The sequence below is a fragment of the Phyllostomus hastatus genome, unplaced genomic scaffold (genome assembly GCF_019186645.2).
Source record: "Phyllostomus hastatus isolate PE091 unplaced genomic scaffold, TTU_PhHast_1.1 phas_contig_209, whole genome shotgun sequence".
In the NCBI taxonomy this organism is placed as follows: Eukaryota; Metazoa; Chordata; class Mammalia; order Chiroptera; family Phyllostomidae; genus Phyllostomus; species Phyllostomus hastatus.
Window position 1 is genome coordinate 1,711,630 of NW_025333735.1, and position 24,118 is coordinate 1,735,747.

A 24,118-nucleotide genomic window follows, 5' to 3' on the forward strand; every position below is an offset into this window, starting at 1 on the left:
GCCCTGGTGCTGAGTCAGCGCTTCCGCGGAGCCTGGATGGGCCTGCAGCGCAGGTTCATGAACAGAGCTGCAGCGTAGGCCCAGCGCTGGGACTCGTGGATGCTGCTGACCCGCCTGCCCCGTCAGAATGTTTCCTATCGTGAGCCACCGAAATCAACCTGAAAGCTTCATAGAATGGAGTCAGCAAACACATCTGACCCTGGGGTAGGGTTCTGGAGTTAAGCAGGCAAAATCACATGAGTATTCATACCAAAAAATCTTTGTTGTTTATCAGAAGTTCAAATTTAACTCTAAGGTTCTCTCTTTTATCTGGCGAAGAAAGGAAAAGCTCTGTTGTGTGATTTTACAGATCAGCTTCTGACCAGACCCTCAGATAATCCAGGGGGGCCTGGATTGCCCACTAAGCATTGGGTGAGGATTTTTTTTTCAACAGTAGGAAAATAGCACATGATTTCTGGTGACTTCTCCAGAGGCTCAGACCTCCCGGGGCACTAGCCCATTTCTCAGACTTTCATTCCTGTTCCTCTTCTTCTCCCTCCCTCTCTCTGGCACAGAGCGGAGCAGGCCTGTATCCTGAGGTCCCTTTCCTACAGTCAGCCTGCCTGCCACCATGTCCTTGCTCACACAACAAGGTAATTATTTTTAGGCCATAATAGATCATTACACTGCTGCTGGCTCTTTAAGAGATAGAAATGCTTCCATTCTGAACTGTTGGTATCCACTGAAATGTTAAAAAAAAAAAAAGGTCAGAAAAGCAAGTTTTGCATTACTGTTATCTTCCAGTTTAAAAAAAAAAGGCTATAGCCTTGGGAATAGTGTACATATCTGTTACCGACAATTCTGAAAACCACCTCTGCAAGCTTGTCAGTTAAATGAAATGTTAAATGGAAAATATTTGGCGGGATTTAAAATTAGACCCGCACACATTACTTACAGATGTTTCCATGAAAAACACTTGAAACTGAACCACACCAAGTAATAAACCCCACAATGGTGTATTTTTTATACCCCAAGTTAATTTTTATTATATAAGTAGCCATATGAAGAAGGGATTGCATACTGCTTAAATTAAATACGGAGGAATGAAATCAGCAGTATCCCTTTACAGCATATGGCCCAGCAAATCAAATTACAAAGCTTTCCACATCTCATTAACTGCAATGAGTACAGTGAGTTTTCTAATAAGTCACATCTTTTTCATGTGAGTGGTGAGCAGTGACTTATTGTAAGAATTCACAGGATGACCCTTGTGCTGAAATTAAGAACTAATCTAAAACGGACAGGGTCATCTGGTCAAGACTGATCATAACATTTCCTCATTATTGTTTTAGTTGGCATTGAAGCATATGTTTTCCTGGTGCCCCAGCTGAAAAATGCCTTTGATAATTTCACTGACAGCAAATAACCCACACACTGTTATTTAATGAGTTCGGGCAGGATTAGCTGACAATAAAGAATATAGTATAAATGTTTTTATTAGAACTGATTTATTTTTTAGCTACAAAAAAAAAGAAGAGGAAGAAGTCACATGGAAATGCTGAGCTGACTTCTCCCCTCGCGCCAGCCCTGCCAGGTGGAAGCGGGAGGTGCCGAGCCCAGGGCTGCCTGTGCCAGTGTCTCTGGGCTGCGAACGAACGGTGAAAGGCAAGCGGCAGCTGGAACCCACACTCAGACTTCGGGTTCCTCCTTTGCACACAAAGAAAAAAATACTTCTTCAATTGCTCATCATGTGGCCTTTGGTTGAGATGAATTACCAATTTACAACCTCTTGTGTTTGGAGAGAAGCAAACTGTGCTCTTTTGAGGCAAGAATCAGGAACCTAACATCATTCAAGCCTTCTTGTTTATAAGGCCAGAGTGAGGCCAAAAATCCATTTCCCTCTGTGCTCCAAGCCCTTTCAATGACGAGTTTCTCACCATCTGCACTAATAAATATGGACTGGTGTGTGTACAACCATACACGGAGGAGAAGAGAAGAGTGAAAGGATTTTAAATGGTTGCAAATTGCTCTCCTGCTGAGATAACAGCAGTTTGCATATGAGCCTCAGTTGTTACACATTAAGAATGGGCATTTGGCTTCTTTTCACACAGCTGTGAGAAAAGGGGAGGGTTTCTGAACAACTAGAGAGAAAACGGGCCTGTTGTTCTTAGGGAGACAGGCTTGCTAGTGGCATCCTGCCCAGAAGCTCTTTCTTCACAGTTCCAGCCATGGAGACCCCAGGAGGCTCAGCAGACCAGCCCCCAGTGCACTGAGACGGGGGAGTTGAGCCCCAGGACAGGGGCCAGAGCCCCAAGGCTCAGCAGAGGCGAAGAAGGATCCAAACTGGAAGCAAGGCCTGAAAGTTGATGGAAGTTATCCTCGAGGTAGGGATGACTTGTCTGGGAGGATCTGGAGGCTTAAGACTGACCTGAAGGCACAAGTGATCTTAGGGGAATCTGCCCTGGGAAGACTTTAAACACCAGCAGTAAGAAGGTAGGTGAGCAGGGCCCAGCAGTGAGTGCAGTGTAGGAAAAGCACCCAGGGTTGACTGACACTCAGGGGTCTCCTCCCAGACAGAAAGAAGTGCCTCCTTGTTCTCAGAATGATGTGATATGTAACTGTGGGAGCTTCCGAGAGATTACCCAGGAATGCTGGAAGGGTCACGAGAGCCAGAGAGCAGCCAGGCAGAGGACTGCCCTGTACATCAGCAAGTGCATTTCAGTAAATGCTAAGGACCATGAGAAGACCCTCCATTCCCAACACTTGCTCCACACAAGGCAGCCTGCCCAGGATGGGGAGGTAGAACCCACATCACTACCTCCCTCTCAGCTGATGAAAATGTGAGAGGCGAGAGCCTTGGGAAGCCAGGACGACTCTGAAGCATCAAGCCCAAGCAGGAAATGGAGAGCAGGGACTGGAACGGAAGCAAAGGGTCAGCTTCTGAGTCCAGCAGACAACGGGAGCAGGTTTGGGAGACGGAGACCAGAGAGATCACTGGGGAGAGGCGACTCCCCTGTGGCTGAGGTCAGGGGAGGAGAAGGAGCCAAGCCTTCAGGAATGGCCAAGACCAAATGCTGGGGTGGGGGTGGGGAAAGAGGTTAAATACAATCTCTGGTATAAAATGCAATCCCTCTCACCCAATCCCTGGTGAAAAGAAACTAGTAGTTACCACCAAAGCAACTGCTCAGGAAAGTTGTACATGGTTCCTCCGTAGCGTTATTTCAGGCCATCACACTGAAGCCTGCATTAGAACCTTTATCATCTGATTTCACCCTTCAGTTGCAACTGAACCTGCCGAGCCTTCATTCCACAGATCCTGGCTACTTAACTGGAACCTAGACAAGGGCAATCCCTGAGTATTGCTAGGTAACAATAACAAACTAATATTTGCACAACTTTACAGTTTATAAAGTGTTGTCGTAACGTTTCCCATTTGCCCTTTATAACTATGCTGTGAAGAAGGCAACTTAGCCGTAGCTAGGAAGTAAAAGAGCCAGATCTCAGACCTAAATCTTCAGACTCCAAGCCTGCTGTAATAAAAACTACACCAGGCTATTCCGCTAACACTAAAATGCTCTGGAAGTCTGAGGAAATCTCCATGTTCTACTCTCCAGAGAATGTATTCAAGGCTTGAGGCAAAGTTCTCCAGAAAAGACCATCCTCTCCTAACGCCCCTCAGAATATGTCTCTCTCCTAAGTGTGTGGAATGGGCCTTTGACTTCATTCCACGCCCCCTCCTTGTCCTGGTAAGACACAACAGCCTTGCCAAGATGACATTCTTAAGACAGACTTCCAGGGTCCCTCCTTGGTAGTCACTCATTGCCAGTGCTTGGAATCAGAGCCAACTGGAATCAGTTACTTTTGTGGCAAAAGGAGAACATGAGAAAAAAAATCATTTAGATTTGAAGGACAGATAAGTAACACAATAAATGACAAATAAATCGTAAAATAACCCATGATAAACAAGCCAGCACAGCATCGAGGGCAGCTACAGGCAGGGTACCAGTCCCCACGGAACTGGAGCTGCTGGTGGTGCCCTCCGTACATTCCGCTGCCCGCCCTCTTCATCTTTCCCTCTTTTTGCATCTCCACCATAGGGGATGCTCAGGATACAGTCACTGTCTGAAAGGAAATAAGAACTCCTTCTTCCTGCTTCCTTGCCCCCCAACTCCAGCAGGTAGACAAGGGCCCATTTTAAAGAGAGTTTTTGAAGAAACAAAGGCTCTGAGTGCAAATGGTTGATAAGCAGATCATAGAAACTCCGCTCCGTGTAGGAGGCTTTGGAGGCCTCGTCCAATCCCCTGCCACGGCTTCCTGAACTCAGTGCTGGACACTCCCCGTGCGGTCCGCAGCAGCAAGTCCCAGAAGCCCAACACGCACTGACGCAGATGTTGACATCAGGTGTGAGCCCTGTGTGAGTGAATAAGAAAAGCTTTAAACCTAGAAAAACATGCCTTTCCCAAGCCTCCCAAGTGCTTCCCTGGGGCTCCACAGCCCTTTTTAGTTCCAGCCAGGGGCAGTCCCTCCGTTCCCTTCACCTTACCGACCAGCTCCAGCCCAGGTGCATCCCCAAGGGCGGGGGCATCTGCCCTGTGCTCTCTGTGTGGCTATCCTGTCTTCCTTTGGAGTTCCCCTCACAGAGTCCAGGAAGACTTCGTGGTGCTGTTTTCCCAAACCCTCGGCTCACCAAAGCCCCTAACGTGTATGTTAAGTATGGAAAAATACAGCAATGGTTTACAAGTTAAGATTCATAGAATCTTGAGGTGTGGAAGGGACACTTGAACCACAGAATTTACCAGTTTTCAAATTTCTCTAGTTTATTAACAACTTCCAGTCTGTGAAATGGGGGTTCTGAGCCTTCATTTCTAATGTGCCGAAGCCTATAGCTCGCTGAAGTTCCCACAGGAAGAGTGTCCAAAAAGCTGGGCCAGAGCTACAGCTTCCTCTCTGCTCACGGCCACACTAGTCACTCCATCACATCAAGAGGTACCTACAAGCAGGAGCCAACTTGCTGGCTTCCACTCCTCTGCTAATATGCCCACCAACTTGACACCAAGGAGCAATTCCTATCTTTTAGATCCTTAAATACTTAACAGTGTCTGCTGCTGAATTGTGTCTCCTTAAATGCAAACACTGTTATCTGTCTCTGTACCCACCCACCACTGACTGCCACCCCTTCCTTTGAGGTTTTGCATATGGAAGAAGTCTGATAAATGCTTTTAAATGAGCAAATGAAGAAAGGACTTCCCATTTTTTATTATCTCAGTGAATGTGGCTCACCAGTGGACTGGAACTGGGCTGCCTCACCCCAGGCTAAGTGCACCCCCAGGTGTGTTCTCCTGGGGTCTGGGCTTCACCATTGACTAACTGTCTCGCTCAGCAGTTATGGGACTTTGCTGCACCTCCACTTTTTCATCTGGAAAATAAGGATAAAATAGTACTTTCTCATAGGGCTGCTATGAAGGTTAAGAGAGAATCCATAAAAAAGCCCTGAGAACAGTGCCTAGCAGGACAAAGCAAAATGCCTAGTAAATATTAGCTATTGTTATTTTATACTTCATCTATTATTTTATATTTCATCTAGCATAATCCTCACACACATCACTGTGATTCTTGTTTAATTTGTTGACTTTCCAAAATGACTAAGCTCATGTCTGTATTGGTCTTGCCTCCAGCATGACGGTCCGGCAGGCGGTACCTGATCAGTAAATGTCTGAATACATCCATGTGGGTGGGAACACCCCATGGCAGACACAAATTTCCACAACCTTTGGACACTATAAAAGATGGTTTTGACTTGTGTTTCTTTGTCATTTAAGAAGCAGTGGAGGACACCATGGCAAAGTGGCTGTGAGCGCAGACAGCAAAGCCAGAAAGACTGGATTTGAATCCTGACTCCATCACTAACAAGAGTGTGACCTTACATCACTTAACCGCTTTGCCTCTGTTTCCTCACCTGTAAAGTGGGAATGATAATAATGGTACCTACCTCAGAGGGCTTTTATGAAGATGAAGTGAGTTAATGTTTGAAAAGTCCTTAGCACTATGTAAATGTTAGCTGCTACCTTCATCATCAGCACCATCATCATCATCACTTGTGAGGGAGGACATGACACAAAGAAGACCTGAAAGTGAGAACAGATATGTGTCACTGTTCCTGTAGGGAAATATTTTGCTGCAAAGGCAGAGAATCCATGGGATGGCTGCAAGGCAGTGCTCTGATAAACGTGATCCTGTGCCATGATAATTTAGCTGTCGTTAATATACTGTCAGTATATTTCAGGTTCACACAGTCAAGGCCACACTTGAGGGTAGGGGGTTATGGGACGAGAATCTTCAGAAGAGTGGCTGATTTACAAAATGCCAACGCTGCCTCGCCCACCAGCTCCCTGCATTCCAATTAGGTGGAAACACATCTGCAACCCAGCACCACCCCTCACCTCCTGCTGCATCTGGGACCACTAGTCCCTCCTCGCCAGCCTTTGCTGATGTGGATTTTCTCCTCCTGCTCCCCCTGCTCAGGGACCTTTCAGAGCCCCAGCATGGTGGTTCCTGCCTTTGCTGCTATGTCTCCAAAGCTGTGGGCCTGCGCAGAAGCCCCACGACTGCAGCCACTCCTTCATTGCTCTCTACTGCTGGACTGCGGCTCACCAGGGATGTCCAAGAGGACAGCAGCCAGGCCTCTCCCAGGTTTCCCACGCACCTCCAGAAGGAAGTGGGAACAGCAGGGCCTTGGAGTGAGGTGGGCAGCAGGACTCAGCTCTGGGAAGACATGGGGTACTCTGTAGCTCAGGAAACTTCAGGAAAAGGAATCTTCGGTCTCAGAGCAACTAAAGAGCAGGAATGGAATTGGAACACGGAGTGCACGGAGCACTGCAAGCTCCATTTCACCACAATGGCTCCCCGCACCCCGCAGCCCACAGCAGTGAGGTGATTTGAAGCTCACCACACTTGGCCACAGATTGATTTTTAAATTATTCATCATTAGCCATCTCACCACTATCTACCTACCTCAAGATTAGATGCTGTCAGTATCTTACAATTCTCTTATAAGGGGCTGAAATCAAAATCTCTTCATGAATAGAGTTTATCTCACCAGTTGTGAATATGCACTGTGGTTTGTTACTGTAGAGTTCTTTGTTCTAGTATTTGCTTACCCTACCTACCCAGTTTATTACCTACATCAGTTTTTATACTGCACATTCCATGTTAGGGCGGGGGAGGAAAATCGCAACAGAACCTAGCCTGGTTCTATTCCAATCAATACCTTCTCTGTTAACGTCTATTGCATACATGACCTTTTGTCCTTGCGTGCAAGGACAATTGCATATTTGACCTTAATGTTTAATCCCAACCCCTCCTTACACACACAAACTAAAATGCGTCTCTGAACATATATCAGGAATAGGTCAAATTTACTCAAGACTCATGGCTCTGACATAATACTATTATTAAACACTGGTGTGTCTATTTAAGTCATGTTAACAAGATGTTAATAAATGAATATCATTTCCTTGGGGTAGCCAAACTATTGCATCATGATTGCGACATGAATGCAGACACAGGCGTGTGACTGCCAATGGAAGGTAAAGAACATAAAATCAGGGAGGGTCTCGGAAAGGACCCAGTGAAGGTCCGTTAGGTTTCTCACTCAACAGAGCGACATGAAAAGCCTCACTTCTTACTCATCTAGTCACGTGCTCATTGCCTGATGCTGGTGGGCAGATTTCATCCAATCACATGTTTCTAACATGTTTTCAAAGAGATGCTGTCCCTCTTTAAATTGTCCAGGCAATAATAAGAAAGCTGAAATCAAAATTCCTCAGGGCCTCCCCATGAGTGTGATCCCCCCATCTGGAGAGAAAGGAAAGGGAGTGTGGAGGCCTGTGCGCTAGAAGCTGCTGGGTTTGGGGCACAGCTCCTCTGGAACACAAGACAGGCACAAATCTCTTGAAACTGGTTGGAGTCCAAGGTAAGCCGATTCACAAACACTCAGCCAACAGCAAAATGTTTTGAAAAGCACTTAAGCTGAATGGGTTGAGGTGTTAACTCAGGAGAAGCTTCCATTAGTGTGGAGAGGGACTGTGTAAGAACAGAGCAATGCCACTGGGCCGGATAGGGAACACCATCGGGAAGAGCCATGCTTCACACGGTGAACACGCACAAGGAGGCCTCCTGTGCACAAAGGGAGGCCACGTGGAGAATGATGAGGATGTGCCCAAGGGAGGGCCGGTCAGTCCCGGGATGGTCTTCAGGTCACTGATGCCTCTCGGCTTGACTCAGGCGTCTTGATTCCCTTCTCTCCCCAGGCCTACTACAGACCAGACCTTCTAGGACCAACCTCTGTATTTCTCACTCTTCCAGCACCTGTGGCTATCAGCTCAGGACCTCGCCAAGGCATTCTGGAGTGTGCGGACTGGGGTGTGCCTACTGCTCTCATGAGTTTTCATGTTATAGTCCCTCAGAATCTCTGACACAAGGCAGGCCACAGAAACATCATCAGGCCCAGGAAGTCCTCCTGTAAGAACGATGATTTTCGTTCACCATGACTATTCGTTCAATGATTAGTCTTTTCTATACTGTTGCTTCCTATCAAGTAAAGCATTGCCTTTAAAAGGATTTCAGTCTCCAAACTTCCTGTAGTTTCCTCAGACCATAAATGCTAATGCTCTACCACCCATGCCATTTGGCAGCCACTCTAGTTCAGGGGCTATGCACCCAAGGAGAAAACCGGTTCATTCTAACGCATGCCTTCCTGGAGGCCCTTCCATGGCGCAAGACACTGGGGGGCTGAGTCATCAGCCAGTTAAGTGCCTTCCTGCCCCATACTGTTGAGTCATCTGAACAGTATTCAGAACCGTTGCCTTTGGCTCAGCAACATTTCAGTACTTTGAAATTTATCCCCATTGGGAATATCCAGTCTCCTAGCCTGAGATTTATAACATTCTTTGAAACAGATAATATATTTTTTAAATTAAAAAATAAAACAAGATAATTATTTATCTACAGAATGGGCAGACCTCTGCCAGGCCAGGTGGAGATAATGAGCACCAGGGCTTGATTTTCCTAATTACCCACGGCTTTCGGATGGGGGTGGTTGAAAGGACACTTTATTCCTCTCCCTGTAGACGTGATTGCTCTGTTGCAGCTAATCAAACTCTAATTCATTAGAAACCAGGACAAGAAACAGAAGAGAAAAATAAATAATCGCTTCCACCAGCCCTGAAAACCCTATGGGAATCTCTGATTAAATTTGGCACCTGGGCCCTGCTAGGATGTGCGCTCCACGAGAGCAGAGGCCTGTGTGGCTGCCCTACCACTGTACCTCCGGCACCTGGATGAGTGTCTGGTGCATTGTGGTCGCTTTAATAAGAATTTGCTGAATGAAGCAATGGATGGATGAATGGATGGATGGGTGGATGAACGAACAAACAAATGATCAAAAAACCAGGCCAGAGTCATTTAGAGCAGCAGAGGGGCTAATGTCATAGTGGACAGAAGGTGCAATTGAAATCAAATGCCTTAGGTTGAGTCCCAAGCCTTCCAACTAAACAAACTAGAGTAAATTACCTTACTCCTCTAAGCTATTTCCCTACTGTATAATGGGAGTAACAAAAATATATATCCCACATGGTTATTTTGCTGATTAAATTATAAAGTTTGTGTGAAAGCATTTCATAAAGTGCCACTTGCCCCACACTCAAAATCCGAAAGTTACCCTGTCTCCCAGGCTCTGCCCGTCGCACCGCCGCCGCCTTAACTGCAGTCGTCGTGGCTTGTCACCAGATAGCTCCCTTCCTAATGGGCTCCCTGCCTTGTGCCTGGCTCCTTTATAGCTCCCTGCTGCCAATAAGCTTCATGGGTAAGTGATCCTGCAGTTGCACAGGGCCCCACATTTCAGGTTTAATGCTCTGTGGTTGCCATCTTGAAATTCTTAGTAATTTAGTGTTTTGGAAGTGAAGCCCATGGGACAACAGACCATGCACTGGGGACTCAGGGCTTTGGCTCCTATGTGCCACTCCTTTCACCACCTCCTGGTTCCTGGGATAGGTCATCAACCACCCACTCACCTGTACCCTGGCACCCAGGCCCTGCACGGCCTCCCTCCTCCCTCAGCCCTCCCAGTGACCACTGCCGGCTCCACCCCAGCAGGGGCCTGGGCACAGGTGTGGGGAGCATCGGGGTTGAGTGAGCATGCCTCACAGTGTCCAGGGGTGGGCATGGCAGTGGCTATCTCCACCCTAGGCTAATAGTGCCACAGTGTATTTGGCAGATGACTTGGTGCCCACACCAGACCCAGATACCTAACATAGATGTTGCAATACCCTTGTGAGTCACCCATCTGCCAAGGGTTGGGGTACCAGGTCTCTAGTTAGGTAAGTGCCTGGCTATACTTTCCCATCTCTAGCTGGGGCACAGCCCATTGGTCCAACAGCTAATGGGCCACGTGTGTGGCTCATTCTCAAGTCTCAGGGTAGGGCCCCAGCTCCAGCGAGGGTCTACCTGGGAGAAGGGACTTGAAACAGCAAATTTAAAAAAACACTGTGGCAAGTTAAGAGACTACAGAACAAAGGGAAAAGCTCTATATTTTAGTACATTTAACAGCATTTTTTCTTGGTTTTTAAAGAGGGGGCCCCATTCTTCATTCTGCACTGGGTCCTAGCTCCTAATAGGACCCTTCTAAAGCATGACCCTGATCACGTCATCTACCCGTGAAACTCCTTCAATGCTTCCCCGTGACTTGGAGCATCAAGTTCAGGCTTTCTGGCTAGACCCCTCCAGGCCCTTCCTCATCTGGCACATGCTCACCTCCTTAGCCTCATCTCCTTCCACTTACTTACCCTCACCCTTCTCCTTGGCCATCTTGATATGTTAGCAGCTTCCTAAATGTGGCTTGCTGTTTTATGTCACATATTCTTCCCTCTGTTGCCATTCTCTTACCCCCACTCTTATTTGACTACATCCACTCAAGCCTCACTTCCTTCCATAGCCTTCTCTGACCACCCCCGTTCCCACTGTGCTCCCACAGCACACACACCCCTGCCAGGAGATCCGTGCCGTGACCCTCATCACTCTGTCCTGTAAGCACTGACGTTCCTCCTTGGCCTCTCCAGCAGACTTATGCAACTTGGTCCTGATAACAGGGATCGGGTCTCATGTGACTTTCCATTTCTCGCACCAGGCATAGTGTCTGGCACTTTTGGGAGTGACTGAATTCAATACTAAGCTGGACATGCCAACCAGCTCTGCCCATTCCCTTCACTGAGTGCTTAGTGAGATGATCTGAATCAAGTCAGGCACACCAGCCACTTTCCCCCGAGAGAAGAGTCTTTTCAACAACAAAGATGCCCAAGCACGTTTTTAACACTATTTTATAGACCTACTACTTTCCAACCATGTTACCTTCAAACCCACAAAACCCCTGGGTTCCAGCCCTGCTGATCACCACACATCTGCCACAGATACTGGAGATAGAAAGCACTGGATTCATTTTCTTAAGGGACTAAATCACTGTTTCTCTTCAGCACCTTCATGAAGCTCTGGCAACTCACTCTCAGTGTGAGGATCTTCCCTTCACCACCGCCCTGTGGAGATCAATACCCCATACAATGGCATTCATGATCCTGCACCTGCGATCTCAGCATAAGCTATTGGATCATCCGGTTCAGATCCCTCCTTACAGCTGCGGGAGGCCAAGTGGCTGCCCCTGGTTCCAACCCCGGGCCCACGCTCGGCCCACGCTCCTCCCACGGCTCCCTACAGTCTCTTGTGAACTGGGAATATCATTTCCTGGCTTCTACTCTCCTTTACCCATCTCTCTTTGAAGATACAAGATTATCCTTGCTTCTGTTTTTTGTCTTTTGTTTTTCAGGATCCCTAGGCCACAACGTTATCCCATCAATTGCCTGGTAAGTCAAAACCTACCAGCCACTACTAAACCCACACATAATTCTGGCATTCTCTATTGTCACTTCTCACTGATGCTTTTTTCCCCTGTATTCAGGTGGTTTAGTGAAACTTGGGAATTGGAAGGATGAGACTATTGATAGCCTCCGTGATGAGACAATACAGTTTACTGCACTGAAGCACGGGGGAGCCAATGGTAAAGAAGTGATCCTTGTTGACATGCAGTATTGACACACCCGCCACACAAACCACATTCAATATCTCTCTAAACCAGCTGCTCGCTTGCTTTTTGGAGCAATGTAATTGCTGCTACCAGGATTTGATGAACAATCCCCTCATTATTTCACCTCCATTAATGGATTAGTTAGTAAGCTAGTACGTTTCTGTTCCATGCAGAAAGCAATCTGCAAATCAGAAGCTTTCCAAGTGGACTGGAAATGGGTAGTTTGACTGTACACATCCCCACTCACCTTGCTAACAGCCCTCGGGGTTCAAGGATGTCATTAAATGTTCCTTTCAAGAAACACACAAACCCCTAAATGTGACCTGCCTCCGCACCCACCTCCGCGCACCTTCCCCATCCTTCAGGCACATGCTAACCTTAGAGAAATGTGGCCAGGAGAGAGTTAGACTATTTAGTGTGATGCAGTAAAGCCTGCTCAACTTTTGCATAGCAATTCAGCAAACACAGTTTTTAAGCATTCAATTCTACTTCTACAGCTTCTTAAAATTCCCTGCAATATAATTATACTGATGGGAATGCAGAAAGATAATTGCTTTTAGAGGAAACTTTCTCCTTTGTTCCATGTTCATCTGGCTTCCAGAAATGGAACAAGAGCCCTTGAACAGCAGAAATACACATCCATGTGTCTCTAGTTATCATTTATTTACAAAGATAGACCTTGACAAATGTAATTTGTTCAATAAAATTAAAAGGATGCACGATAATTCACTTAGACAAAGAGACTTGAAAGGGGACGTCATCGGCAGCAGCGCCGTCCATCATTCCAAATGATCAGCTGACTTTGAAGAAGTGGCAGGTGTTCCCCTTTTGGAATGCAGCACTGAAATAGTATTTAGAAGGGGGAAAAAAGAAAGGGAGCTAGGGATTGGAGCAATGCTTTATTCAGGCAATAATTATACAAATTAGATCTATGAAAGCCAGCGAACGACTGTGCCTTGAACCCTGTCTGTGTGCATAGAACAATGGGGAAATTAATAATTAAATCTATTACATATGCTCATAATTCAATACAAAAGATACCTCCGTAGTTCAAACACTCCTGTATTTTCATTTGAATAAGGCTTTCACACATTCTCATTATATATGTATTATATTTTAAATTTAACAGCTTATTTTGTTGCCTTTATGTTTGAATTAATAAGGGCACACTTTAATGCACTAATGGGGAATTGCATTAGCTGGCTTTGCAGACATAACTTTGAAAAATCTCCGGTTTCCCAAGGGTGAAATCAATTTGCCCCATAATGTGTTGTCTCACAGACACATCTGGAATCTTGGAAGAATAGCTCCCCTCTACAAGCTTCTGATTTGGGCCTCTGCATCTGCAAGAGGATCCCCAGAGAAGAAACCTTTGCTAAACTGAACAAACCCATCGAGGCCATCTTCTGGCTTTTGCAGCCTCTTAGCCAGTTAACATGGTTTCCACGCCTGGCCCATGTTATTTCTCCAGAGAACAAAAATCATTTTCCTATGAAAAAGTAAAGGTTTATTCTGAATCCAAATAACTCATTCTGGGTTTTGTTTTGTTTTGTTTTTGTTTTGCTTTCTTACGTTCTCCCCCTGGCTCATTTCGTATCCCTATGATTAACTGTTCGTACTACCTCTGAACCACGGATAGTGGCAAAGAAAAGGAAGTTAGAGAAGAGAATTACTGAGGTTCCAGAAAAGGGGGAACATGGGTTGAATTGCAGCATTGTAATCCCAGGGAGCAAAATGAGTTCACAAGTAGGAATCCCAATTACCTAGAAAATTACCTCGAGTGACTTCACTGGGGCACCCAAATCTAAGGATTTAACCAACAGGAAATGTCCTCCCCCCACACCCCCCGCATCCTAGAAAAGAGACAAGGAAGTCAGTAGCTGAGAGAGAAGCAGAGGAAGTTTCATGAAACGATCATATTTTGGTGTGAAGCGGCTGCCAGCCTACCCGGGCGCCCGGCACGCGTGGAGGTGCTTGCCGCTGCCGCTGCTGCGGTATGACAAGGATTTTGTGCCTTCGGAGACGCGCCAAATCCAGTGATGCTAATTGCATTGCAGATTTCTAGCATCATTAGCAATTCTTAAAATTACATTTGCCCTGCTTAAGTTCTCTATTTCCAGCTCAGAATATGGAGGGGGCAGGTCTCTGAAGGAGGTATGGGTTACAGAGAAATTCAATTGGACACATTGGCTTCAGGTATGCAGGTGGAGGCTGGCCGGCAGGGATTCACAGACCAGGAAAAATGCTTGTCTGTCTTATTTTAAATGCTGATTGCCGGGAGAATAAACAAAACCTGCAGCTAAATGGGCCTTAAAGGAACGCTGGGAATTTTGGAAAGAAAAAAAAGCTTACCAAATACGGCTGGAACTAGCCCTGTGGGTCCTATGGTGACAAGCACCATCCAAACACCCCGAGCGATGGGGTAACTTGCATTTGAAATAGTTGGTGCAGAAATAACCACTTCTCCCGACTCCTTTTGTTTGTTTGCATTTAAAACAAATGAATAAAATCCAGATGAATTGGTGTTTTGCTTTGTTTGTTTCCTTAAAGAGCACACATTTGCTCATTAGGGAAGCTAGACAGCCAGCTCCAGAAACAAAAGCCCAAGTCCACATCTCTTCTGCCAAGGACACTTTTGCCCAACATCCCCCGCTCAAGCATCTCAACACCTTCAGGAAGGGAAAGGAACGTCCCAATAGGAGAGTAGAGGTCAGAACCTGCCTCTCCCAAGGCTCTGGTCCCTGACTCTGGGACAGGGCTCTGTGCATTTGGGACTTGCAACATGCCCACTGAGAAGCCACCAGTGCCACACCCTCATGCAGTGGTCTCTACTTCGAAACTAGCAACAGAAAGGGGGCTGGCTCCTGGGTATTTCTTTCAACAATTTGTACCATACATATATACACAAGCATACCCACTAAATACATAAATATACACAAGCACACCCACACATACATTTTATATATACATATATATATATACATATATATACATATATATATATATATACACAGTTCTACATATAAACACACATGGAATGTATAGTTTTTAATTAGGTGGTCTTTTAAAAATAATTAAGCCAGTATTAATGAATTACTATTTTAAGTCTGCTGGCAAGCAAGGGAAGCTCTTTCTCTGAGCATTAATAATTTTAGTCATTCGCATTAGCGGATGGCTTGGTATATGAGTCACACTCATAGTCTTGATTAACAAATGAGCTCCGTTCTCTGCTGAAGACTGCAGGGTCAGGAGCGCTGAGGCAAGAGCAGTAAGCCCAGTTCTCTCCTGCTCACTGCCGCAGACTGTCCTCAGAGCTGTGGTAGCGTTCAGGGTCCGAAGCTGGAAGAAGGGTTTGTGTCAGACGGGATCCCCACAGGAATCCAAGTCCATTTGCTCTGCCCATGGAATGACAACTACAGGGCTGGTGAGGTCTTCAGAGCTCCCTGGAATACTTGTGGGCATGCTGTTCCCGCACCGGGAACACGGCAGACCAGTGTCCCAGTTTCCTCATCTACAGAGTAGAAGAAGGTATGTGCTTGTCAACCCCATAACATCAATAAGATAAAGACACAGAGAGTATTACTCAAATGTAAGGTGTTGACAGTGTTAATATGTTGAACTCTTAAAACAAGGGCAGTGCATCTTCAACTAATAAATACAAAGTTGTATGTCAACTGTATCTTCAAAAACAATTGGAAGGAAAAAAAAGAGGACGGTCATTTTCTAACAACACATGGAGCACCTCTGCAGGAGTAAACCAGAAATTTAAACAGGACTTCTCTTTATATGTTTGGCAGCAAGAGATTCTTAAAGGCAAAGGATGCTTGGTTTGATTTTTAGTCCAAGAGGTAGTTTACATGGTGGCATATTGCAAAATCTTTACAAACTCTACCAATTTTCACCAAATGCAAAGAGATGGACTTGCTGCTACTCACAGGTCCATTCCAGAGAGATGGTACAGTAATATTTGGTGTCCCAGAATATTTCTGGAAAGGAAGGGGCCTGTGTGGAATCCCCAAGGTAAAGGGGGGAAGCTGACATACACCCCTCCCCCAACCCAGTACACTACAACATTTATCCCCAGTGGCTTGATTACGTCATGAACTCTTCCTCAAGAATCCTGAAGGAAAAGGCTAATCCAGCCACCCTTTCTTCCTTTCTGTGGAGGACAGAAGACCTTTAGCCCATAAAACAAAGGAAAACACTACTAATTCAGGGAAAGTTTCTCCTAATCCCAAACACAACAGAAAAAGCAGGTACTTTAGCTGTCTGTAAAATCAGTTTGGTGAAAGATTAGGGCAGTGACTATGATTGGATCCCTGCTAACAGCTATTAGATATTAGCGTCTGTTATTTGCCAAGAAGGCACTTCACATGCAATAGTTCATAATCCTCACCATACCGCTACAAGGTAGCAGTAGTATTCACACTCCAGAGAACAGGAAACTGAGGCTCCAGAAGTGAAGCAACTTACCGGCAGTCCCAGAGTTCTCAGACACCACAAGGCCTGCAGACACGGACCCTGGTTCCTGTAACCCCTCTTAGTCCTCCCTCTCCCTTTTCCATCCGCCAGCTCTTCACGCTCTGCCTGGCATCTCTCTGGCCTCACAGCTGAGGCTAATGTAGTTGAAATTTCCATCAACTCCCCAGGTCTGGGCTAGAACATTGTAAACTTCCGGGGCAGAAAGAGAAACTGCCCGTATTTCCAAATCACTTCCAGATCTGACCATCCTGGTAAACAGGGAAAGAATACCTGAAGTGTGCTTTCAGCACTAAGAAATCAGAAAAGGGATCAAACTTGGCTAACCTCCTGAGTAAACAGAACAAAATTGTCTAAATTCCTGATGGTCCAAAATCCGAAGCGGAAGGGAAGACTTGGGTTAGGAGGGACTCCCCCACTCCCCCGTCCGGTCTGAACCAGTGCCTACCAGGTCAAGACCAGAGAGGAGTCCTCCCTCTGAGAAATGAGCCTCAAACTGGTGAGGCGCGGAGGAGCAGGGAACCTAGAACGCAGTGGGGCCGAGAAGACATTTGTCTGGATGGGGCAGTGGGGTTGAGCGAGGTGTAAGTGGTGACACGGACGGAGTCTTTAGAGGACGGCAATAGACTCTGAAGTGGGGAAACTTTATTGCGACCGGAGAGGCAATTGGGAACCCCTGCGGGATCCTAAGAGGGTAGCAGAAAAGTGGAGGCGGACCATGGCTGAGGGTGGACGCGCCTGGTGCCCGCTCCCCAGTCCACCTCCAGGGGGCGCTGGCGGGGCCGGCCCGAAGGAAAAGCCGGTCCAGGACGCACCTGGCTGGAAAGCCACCGCTCGGGGACCTACTCCAGGCGCGAGAACTCCCTGCTGCTCCCCAGTCCCCAGCAGGTTCTCTAGGCCCCCTACGAGGCACCCATCACGCAAGCCGAATTTGTATCACGTCTGCAGTCTTTTAGAAACAGAAAAATAGGGAGGTATTTCTCGAGCCCCCAAAGCCTTGTAACTCAAGGCAAATGAATCGTTAATAACACGGGGGGGCGGGAGCAGCGACTGAAGAGGAATAAACACGATTAGCCCTTTGGTGTTTAAAAGGCTGAATTGGAACAACCTAACAGCAAAAGGGTCACGACTCCCGTCTCCGGGCAGGACAACACGAGGCCTTTTCCCCTGAGGGAAGCTATGTTTCTGATGCGAGGACAGGGCGGTGAGAGGTGGCCCGCGGGAACGCTGACCCTACGCTAAACGCAGAGAACTCCGCGGCGCCGCGGCGCGTGCTCCCGGGCTGTGATTGTGCCTTGGGCCGCGAGGATGTTCCTGCGGCGCCACCTAGCGTCCAAGGCGCAGACAACGCCCTAGACAGGCTGAGATCACTTGAAAACAGTCCTGAGACCTCAAACCCAGGTCCCGGATCTTGGAATGGGACTTTCATTTTGGGGACCAGTAATACCCCTTCAGCTGTGCAGCATGCCCCCCAAACCCCTGTTCCTGCAGCCACCAAACCTAAGTAGAAAATTTACCAGGGTGAGTGGGATAAAATGACTCTCAGTGAGACACCAGGAGGTGATGTCTGCAAGTTGATTATTAATTCATCCAGAAAAAAATATAGATGCTTTCACTGTATAAATATGAGTCCCGGGCAGAACTGAGCCTCATAACATCTGAAGGGGCCGTGTCTGAGAAACACTGTACTAGAACTTTGAGTAGCACAAAGAAGAATCTTTACTTTTTATTTAAAGAGGAATTAAGGCTTCTAGAGAAGAAGATTCCACAGTGTAACGGAGAGAATGGAGATCTGGGAACCAGGATACTCCCTGTCCCCAATTTTCTGTGTGGCCTTGACCAGGGGCAAAGTTTTTACCTCTCACAACAATGCTCTGAGGTCTGGATGACTAGCTCCACATGATAGGTTAGGAAATAGGGACTCTGGAGATAACCCATGGTCAGACAGCAGGTCAAAGTCAAAGCCAAGCTTCAAATCCACATCTGCCCTAAGCACATTCCTTTCACAAGGCATTGACTCCTGTGTTTTTTTGGCTTCTTCATCTACAATATGAAAGGGTCATGCCAAGTGGTCACTTGGTCCCTTCCAGACACAGCAAACTTAGATCTGAGGTCTCCCTGGTCCCTTAAAACCCACTTTTAATGCTCGCAAACCCCGTGATGATAACAAAGGGGCCTTTAAAAAGGATTTATCCACCTATAAAAACCATTGGGTTTTACTTTCAGTTGTGGGCCAAAGAACACCAAAACAGACATGTTGAAACATCAAACCACCCCTGAAATTCAGGATGGTGGGGAAAGAGGAGAAAATCCGCACAGGGCATGGAATGACAACTTATGGGTCAGTGGCGGAAACAAAATGGGCAGGGCACTGCTTATCTCTTGAGCCACGGGCCTCCCGGGGGACAATTGCCTTCTGATAATTGTTGGGACTTGATAAATACATGAAATCCAGCAGCCAACAGTTTATCGAGCTACCAGTTCACGTCTGGACAGAACTAGATTAAGGAGTCAGGCACATTTGCAATAACCTCAAAGATAAACCCCTGCTATCTAAGGCAGTTTATCTCCTCCTCAAGGGTAACACTGCCCCCTAACTGCCACCCCCAAAAGAAGGGAAGGACACATGCACACACACAAGGGCTCTGAATTGACCTTGAACCCTCTCTTCCTGCTAGCCCTCACAGGTCGCCAGCTTGAAAGCAAGGGGTTGGGACCCTGCCCATGTCTGGGAAGCTTGGGAAAATAGGTTGGCAAGATGGGAACTGAGCAATTAGACCCCAAAGACAAGGTCTCGTGACTCTGAAGTCAATGTTTTCCTCGTGAGTTCTTCCTCTACCTGAGAGCAGCAAAGAACTTCAAAAGCCCCCAGCAAAGATAAGACCAGGGACTAGAGAGCAAACTTAGACCCTGCTGGGCCACAAACTCCCTGTGTGACCAAAGGTAAGTTAAAACTTCTCTGGACCTCAGTTTCCTCAAATCTAAACTCAGGGCTTAATGCTAATTAATCCCTAAAACCCAACTGAGCCATGTCATGGACCCAAACCAAACCAGCTCTTACCTTTCAGGGCCGCATCTCCTCACTTACATTCTTCCTCAGTTCCCTCCCCAGCCTAAACCCCTCTGGCTCCCCAGGCACACCTCTCCCTGGCTCTCCCAGGTGGCTGAAGGGAACCAGAAGAGCATTGCCTCATATGTGGCCCCGCTGGGAGGACCCCTGAGCACTGTCTCTGGTTTGGGGACACACCTTTTATTTTCCATCTGTTATCAAGGAGTCATTTTCCTCTTCCCCTCAGCAGACTCTTCGGCTTTTACAACATTCTGTTGAGGGATGGCAGGAGTCTTCCTCAAACAAGATGACTTGGAGCCAGTGCTGAGCCAACCTCCCCCCTCTAGTTGCACCCCTGCCCCTCACGCTCCTGGAGCGTGGGTTCCCACTGGGAAGGCAGCCACCAAAAGTCTGCTTCAGCTGCCCTGATGCCCTGGTCTCCTTTAAAAAAAACAAACAAACATGAAACAACTTCAGGAGCTCTTGGGAACCCACAATTGAGCTGTATTCCAGGGAAAAAGACGTTTGAAAGAAAGGAATAAAGTACTGTTTTTCCAAGGGCCTTCACTCCCTCAGAAACTCAAGGTAAACTAGGCATCTCACACCTTATTTTTCCTCTGGTTGTAGAAGGAGGCAAGGAACGAGCACCACCTGGTTTTGAAGAGAGATGTCCCAGAGGGTTCGGGCGGTTCCATGGTGGGGACAGAAAGATCTGCTTCCCTGGGCGCCTCCACGGTGCTGGGCTCACAAGGAGCTTTTATAGGTGCTGGTTAATTGGGTGGATGCAAAGTTCTGATGGATTTGTTCATACCGTAGATTTTAAAACTAGATACGGGTACAGATTAACCCTTCCTCTGCACCCTTCCGACCAGCCCCAGAGCTCTCCACCTCCCTCTGTGCCCAGCCTCAGACCAAGCGAAGGGAGGAAGCTGAGATATACGCTCTAAGGTGGCCCCTCCCCTGACCCCCGGGCCAGCCCGTGGGCCCCGGTGGTGCTCCGGCTCTGTGCCTTCCCTCTGAGCAGTGATTCGAGGCAGACGTTAGGGTGGAAACAGCATCTTTCACTTCTTCCTACCACTTCTCTTATCTTCACAGGGTACTTGTTAAGCGGTGTCTTCAAACTTAGGTGATGTCATGAGAGGAAGCAGTGTCGTCAACGTGCCATTTTCCATGAGCACTGACTTCAGTATAGATAAGAGCCAAATAAAAGCCACATTGTCCCCATGCAGAATCTTCTCTAGGCATGACTGGAAGCCTGGATACTCACGGAGAGAGGTTATGAGCCCTTAAAGATAATCGGAAATGACAAATTTGCTTACTAGGCAAACAACTCTCCTTTCCTCTCCTCCTCTGGGGGAACTAATCCGGGGCCAACAGCAACGCATTCTTAGAAACCAGCTCAAACGTGGGGACGCAAAACCATGGGGGGCTGCCCACGGCCGAAGAGCCAAGTCATTACCTTTCACTTCCCATTTTTGTTCGCTCCTTTTTGATGTTTTAAAAGACACACAGATGTATGCCTTTTATCCCTGTTTCATATTAAAAAGGATTGGGGAGGAAGAAGTGGAGAAGAGGACAAAACTAGCCTTGGAATGTGTCAGGCGCCAAGCACTGTGTCGGGCATCTGGCGCTCCGCCCACACCCGCCCGTCCTGGCCAGTGGAGGAAGGGGATGGGCATCCACTCTTCTTTCCCATCTGAATAAATGCTCACATTTGAAAACGTCTTGAACCGCAACCACATATCCTTTGGTGGGGAGCCCCCCCCCCCCAAAGAATCTCCACATCTTCTCTGGGAGCATCTCTTTCTTCTGGTCAGATACACCCTGCTTCATCCTCCATCACTTTGGTCACGCACTTCCCTTTGCCTCTGGTGCCTTCCCAGCCTCCACACCCTCATTCCAAACCCCCTTCCACTTTTCAAGACTCATTAGATGTCATCCTCAAGAAAGCTTCCCCGCTCCTCTCCTGTCCCGCTGCATCAAGGTGGGCGCCCGTGTGCACAGGTGTCTCGTGTCTCATCTGTCACCACTGTGTTGTAGCACTTTGCTTGTTTGTCTGCTTCCACAAGTTACTGTGAGCTCTTTGCATCCCCTGCATCTACGGGATGAATTCTAGGCCACCACTTGCCCAAACAACCCCTCTGTATTCTAAGAAAGATGCCCCTTCTGGAAGAATGCAGGAGTATCCCATTCATACACTTTCAGCCTCCAAGTAAGTCTTGACCAGCATATGACTCCCTTGTTCAAATCAGAAAAAGATGTTCCAACCTCCTAGTGGACAACACATCTCTACAGCTAGGAGGAAGGCTTGGTAAGAAGTGCATGAGCTGTATTCTGCATTCACCCAGCCGGATCTGCAGGCAACCTGCTGCACTGCATTTGGTGGCCTCGGTTGAGTCAATGACTCAGTAACGAACATAGTGACCCATTCTCCTGACCTCTGGCTCAGTTTCTAAGACCCCAGTCTTCTTTCCTACTTTGCTTCCTACCCCTCTCTGCCTGACCACAGCCACTCATCAAGTAAACAGTCTGAGTGTCTCCAAATTCACACTGTCCCATGAAACCCAAACCCATAATCCGAAAGAGATTATGGAGTTGAGGAAGTCCTGTCACTTCCAGGCCCATGGCGGGCCTCTGTTCAGGCCCGGGCACACGGGCTCATTTCCATGGCTGGTTTGGAGGCTGTGGCAGATGAAAGCACTCAGATGGTTTTGTATGTGTTACTCATCATTAAACCTCCCCTTCAGGGTTTCTTGCTGCATTTGGTTTGTGTCTCAATCTGGAGCAAATTTAAGCAAAGGTTTAGGCCTCTGTGTTTCCTTGGTTTAATTAATAATTCATAATAAAAATTTAATCAAGGCATAAGCCTTTGTGGAAGGTTATAAAACACTTCTATTTGCCCTGGAGATCAGAATGACCACTTTCTAAATCCGTGAAATGATTTTTTTTCCCAAATGAGGAAATTTTACTCTCAACTGTAAATTTTAGCCATTTGCCATATGTAACCACAGAGAATCTGTTTATTGACTTAGTATATTAGAAGTAGTTAGGCAGGAAGAAAAATAAACTCAAACTCCAGACAGGAGAAAGTGTGGGGAAGGATTGAAGAGCTGGGGTGATGTGGAGCAAAGCTCTAGCCCCAGAGAACAACAAGGAGAAACAAATGGCTGAACCCACCTCCCGAAGGAGAGGACAGGAATAGTAACCAGATGGGAGACAAAGAAATTGGCTGGATGATAATCACAAGCTATTCAAGATCTTTGGAGAAACAAGCGGAGAATGCAATGGGAAAACCGGAGCGGTGACAGGATAGCAGACACCGGCAGGGCTCCCCAGGGAGGCGGCGGAGGGGGCAGTGCAGCACCCTGCTGCTGTTCCAGTCTGCCACACAGACAGGTTCCGCCTGCCTGGGGCGGCAGGAAGGAGTTTTTGCCTGGTGGCACAGAACAGGGCTAGACACAGCCTAACTCAAACCCCCACCCATGGATAAAAGCAAGCCACTAGGAAGACAACTTAAAAATGCAGAGTCCTTGGCATCCACGATAAATGGCTTTTACAGCTCTGTAGGTGACTCTGAAGTGTAGCCGGGTTCAGGAACCAGTGTTCCAGATGACCTTTCAAGGATCAGCCCTAACTCTCTGAGATGTGCAAAACTTAGGTCAAGAGGCCTTGCAGATGCTGCTGCTCCAGAGCTCCTCGCCGTGGTCAACCCCTCTGAGTTCTTTGACATCCATCCCTGCTGATGGCAAGCCCTTGGGCCATGTCTCCTTCGAGCTGTTTGCAGACAAAGTCCCAAAGATAGCTGAAAACTTTCATGTTCTGAGCACCAGGGAGGAAAGACTTGGTTATAAAGTTTTCTGCTTTCACAGAAATACTCTGGGATTTATGTGCCAGGGTGGTGACTTCATACGCCACAATGACACAAGGGGCGAATCTGTCTACAGGGAGAAATTTGATGATGGGAATTTCATCCTGAAGCATATGAGCCCTGGCATCTTGTCCATGGCAAATGCTGGACCCAACACAAACGGTCCCCAGTGTTTCATCTGCACTGCCAAGACTGAGTGGCTGGATGGCACACATGTGGTCCTCAGCCAGGTGAAGGACAGCGTGGATGTCGTGACAGCCGTGGGCGCTATGGGTCCAGGAATGGCAGGACCAGCAAGGTCACAGTTGCTGACTGTGGACGCCTCTAATAAATTTGACTTGTGTTTTATCTTACCCACAAGACCATTCCTTCCGTAGCTCAGGAGAGCCCCCCTTCACCCCCACCTGCTTGGAATGTTCTATAATCTCCATGCTGTCAGTGCAGTTCATTGGGTTCCATGTTTTCCTTGTCCCTTCCAAGTCTAGCTGGGTTGCAGAGATAAGTTTATGATTAAAAAGTAAAAACTAAATAACAACAACAAAAACTAGATCTAGAGAAGAAAGAGAAAGGGTTTTTTCTACTTTTTAAAATTATTTATTATATTACAATTGTC

At 47.2% G+C, this 24,118-nt stretch overlaps 1 long non-coding RNA gene across 1 annotated transcript; it reads right to left on the reverse strand.

Moving 5' to 3' along the window:
• Nucleotides 1-1,057: 1,057 nt before the first annotated feature.
• Nucleotides 1,058-16,796, reverse strand: LOC123816508. Its single transcript, XR_006785287.1, has 3 exons — nucleotides 16,583-16,796; nucleotides 5,969-6,104; nucleotides 1,058-4,389 (listed from the first exon to the last, which is right to left on the reverse strand). It is a non-coding gene; the product is annotated as an uncharacterized LOC123816508 (long non-coding RNA).
• Nucleotides 16,797-24,118: the final 7,322 nt, after the last annotated feature.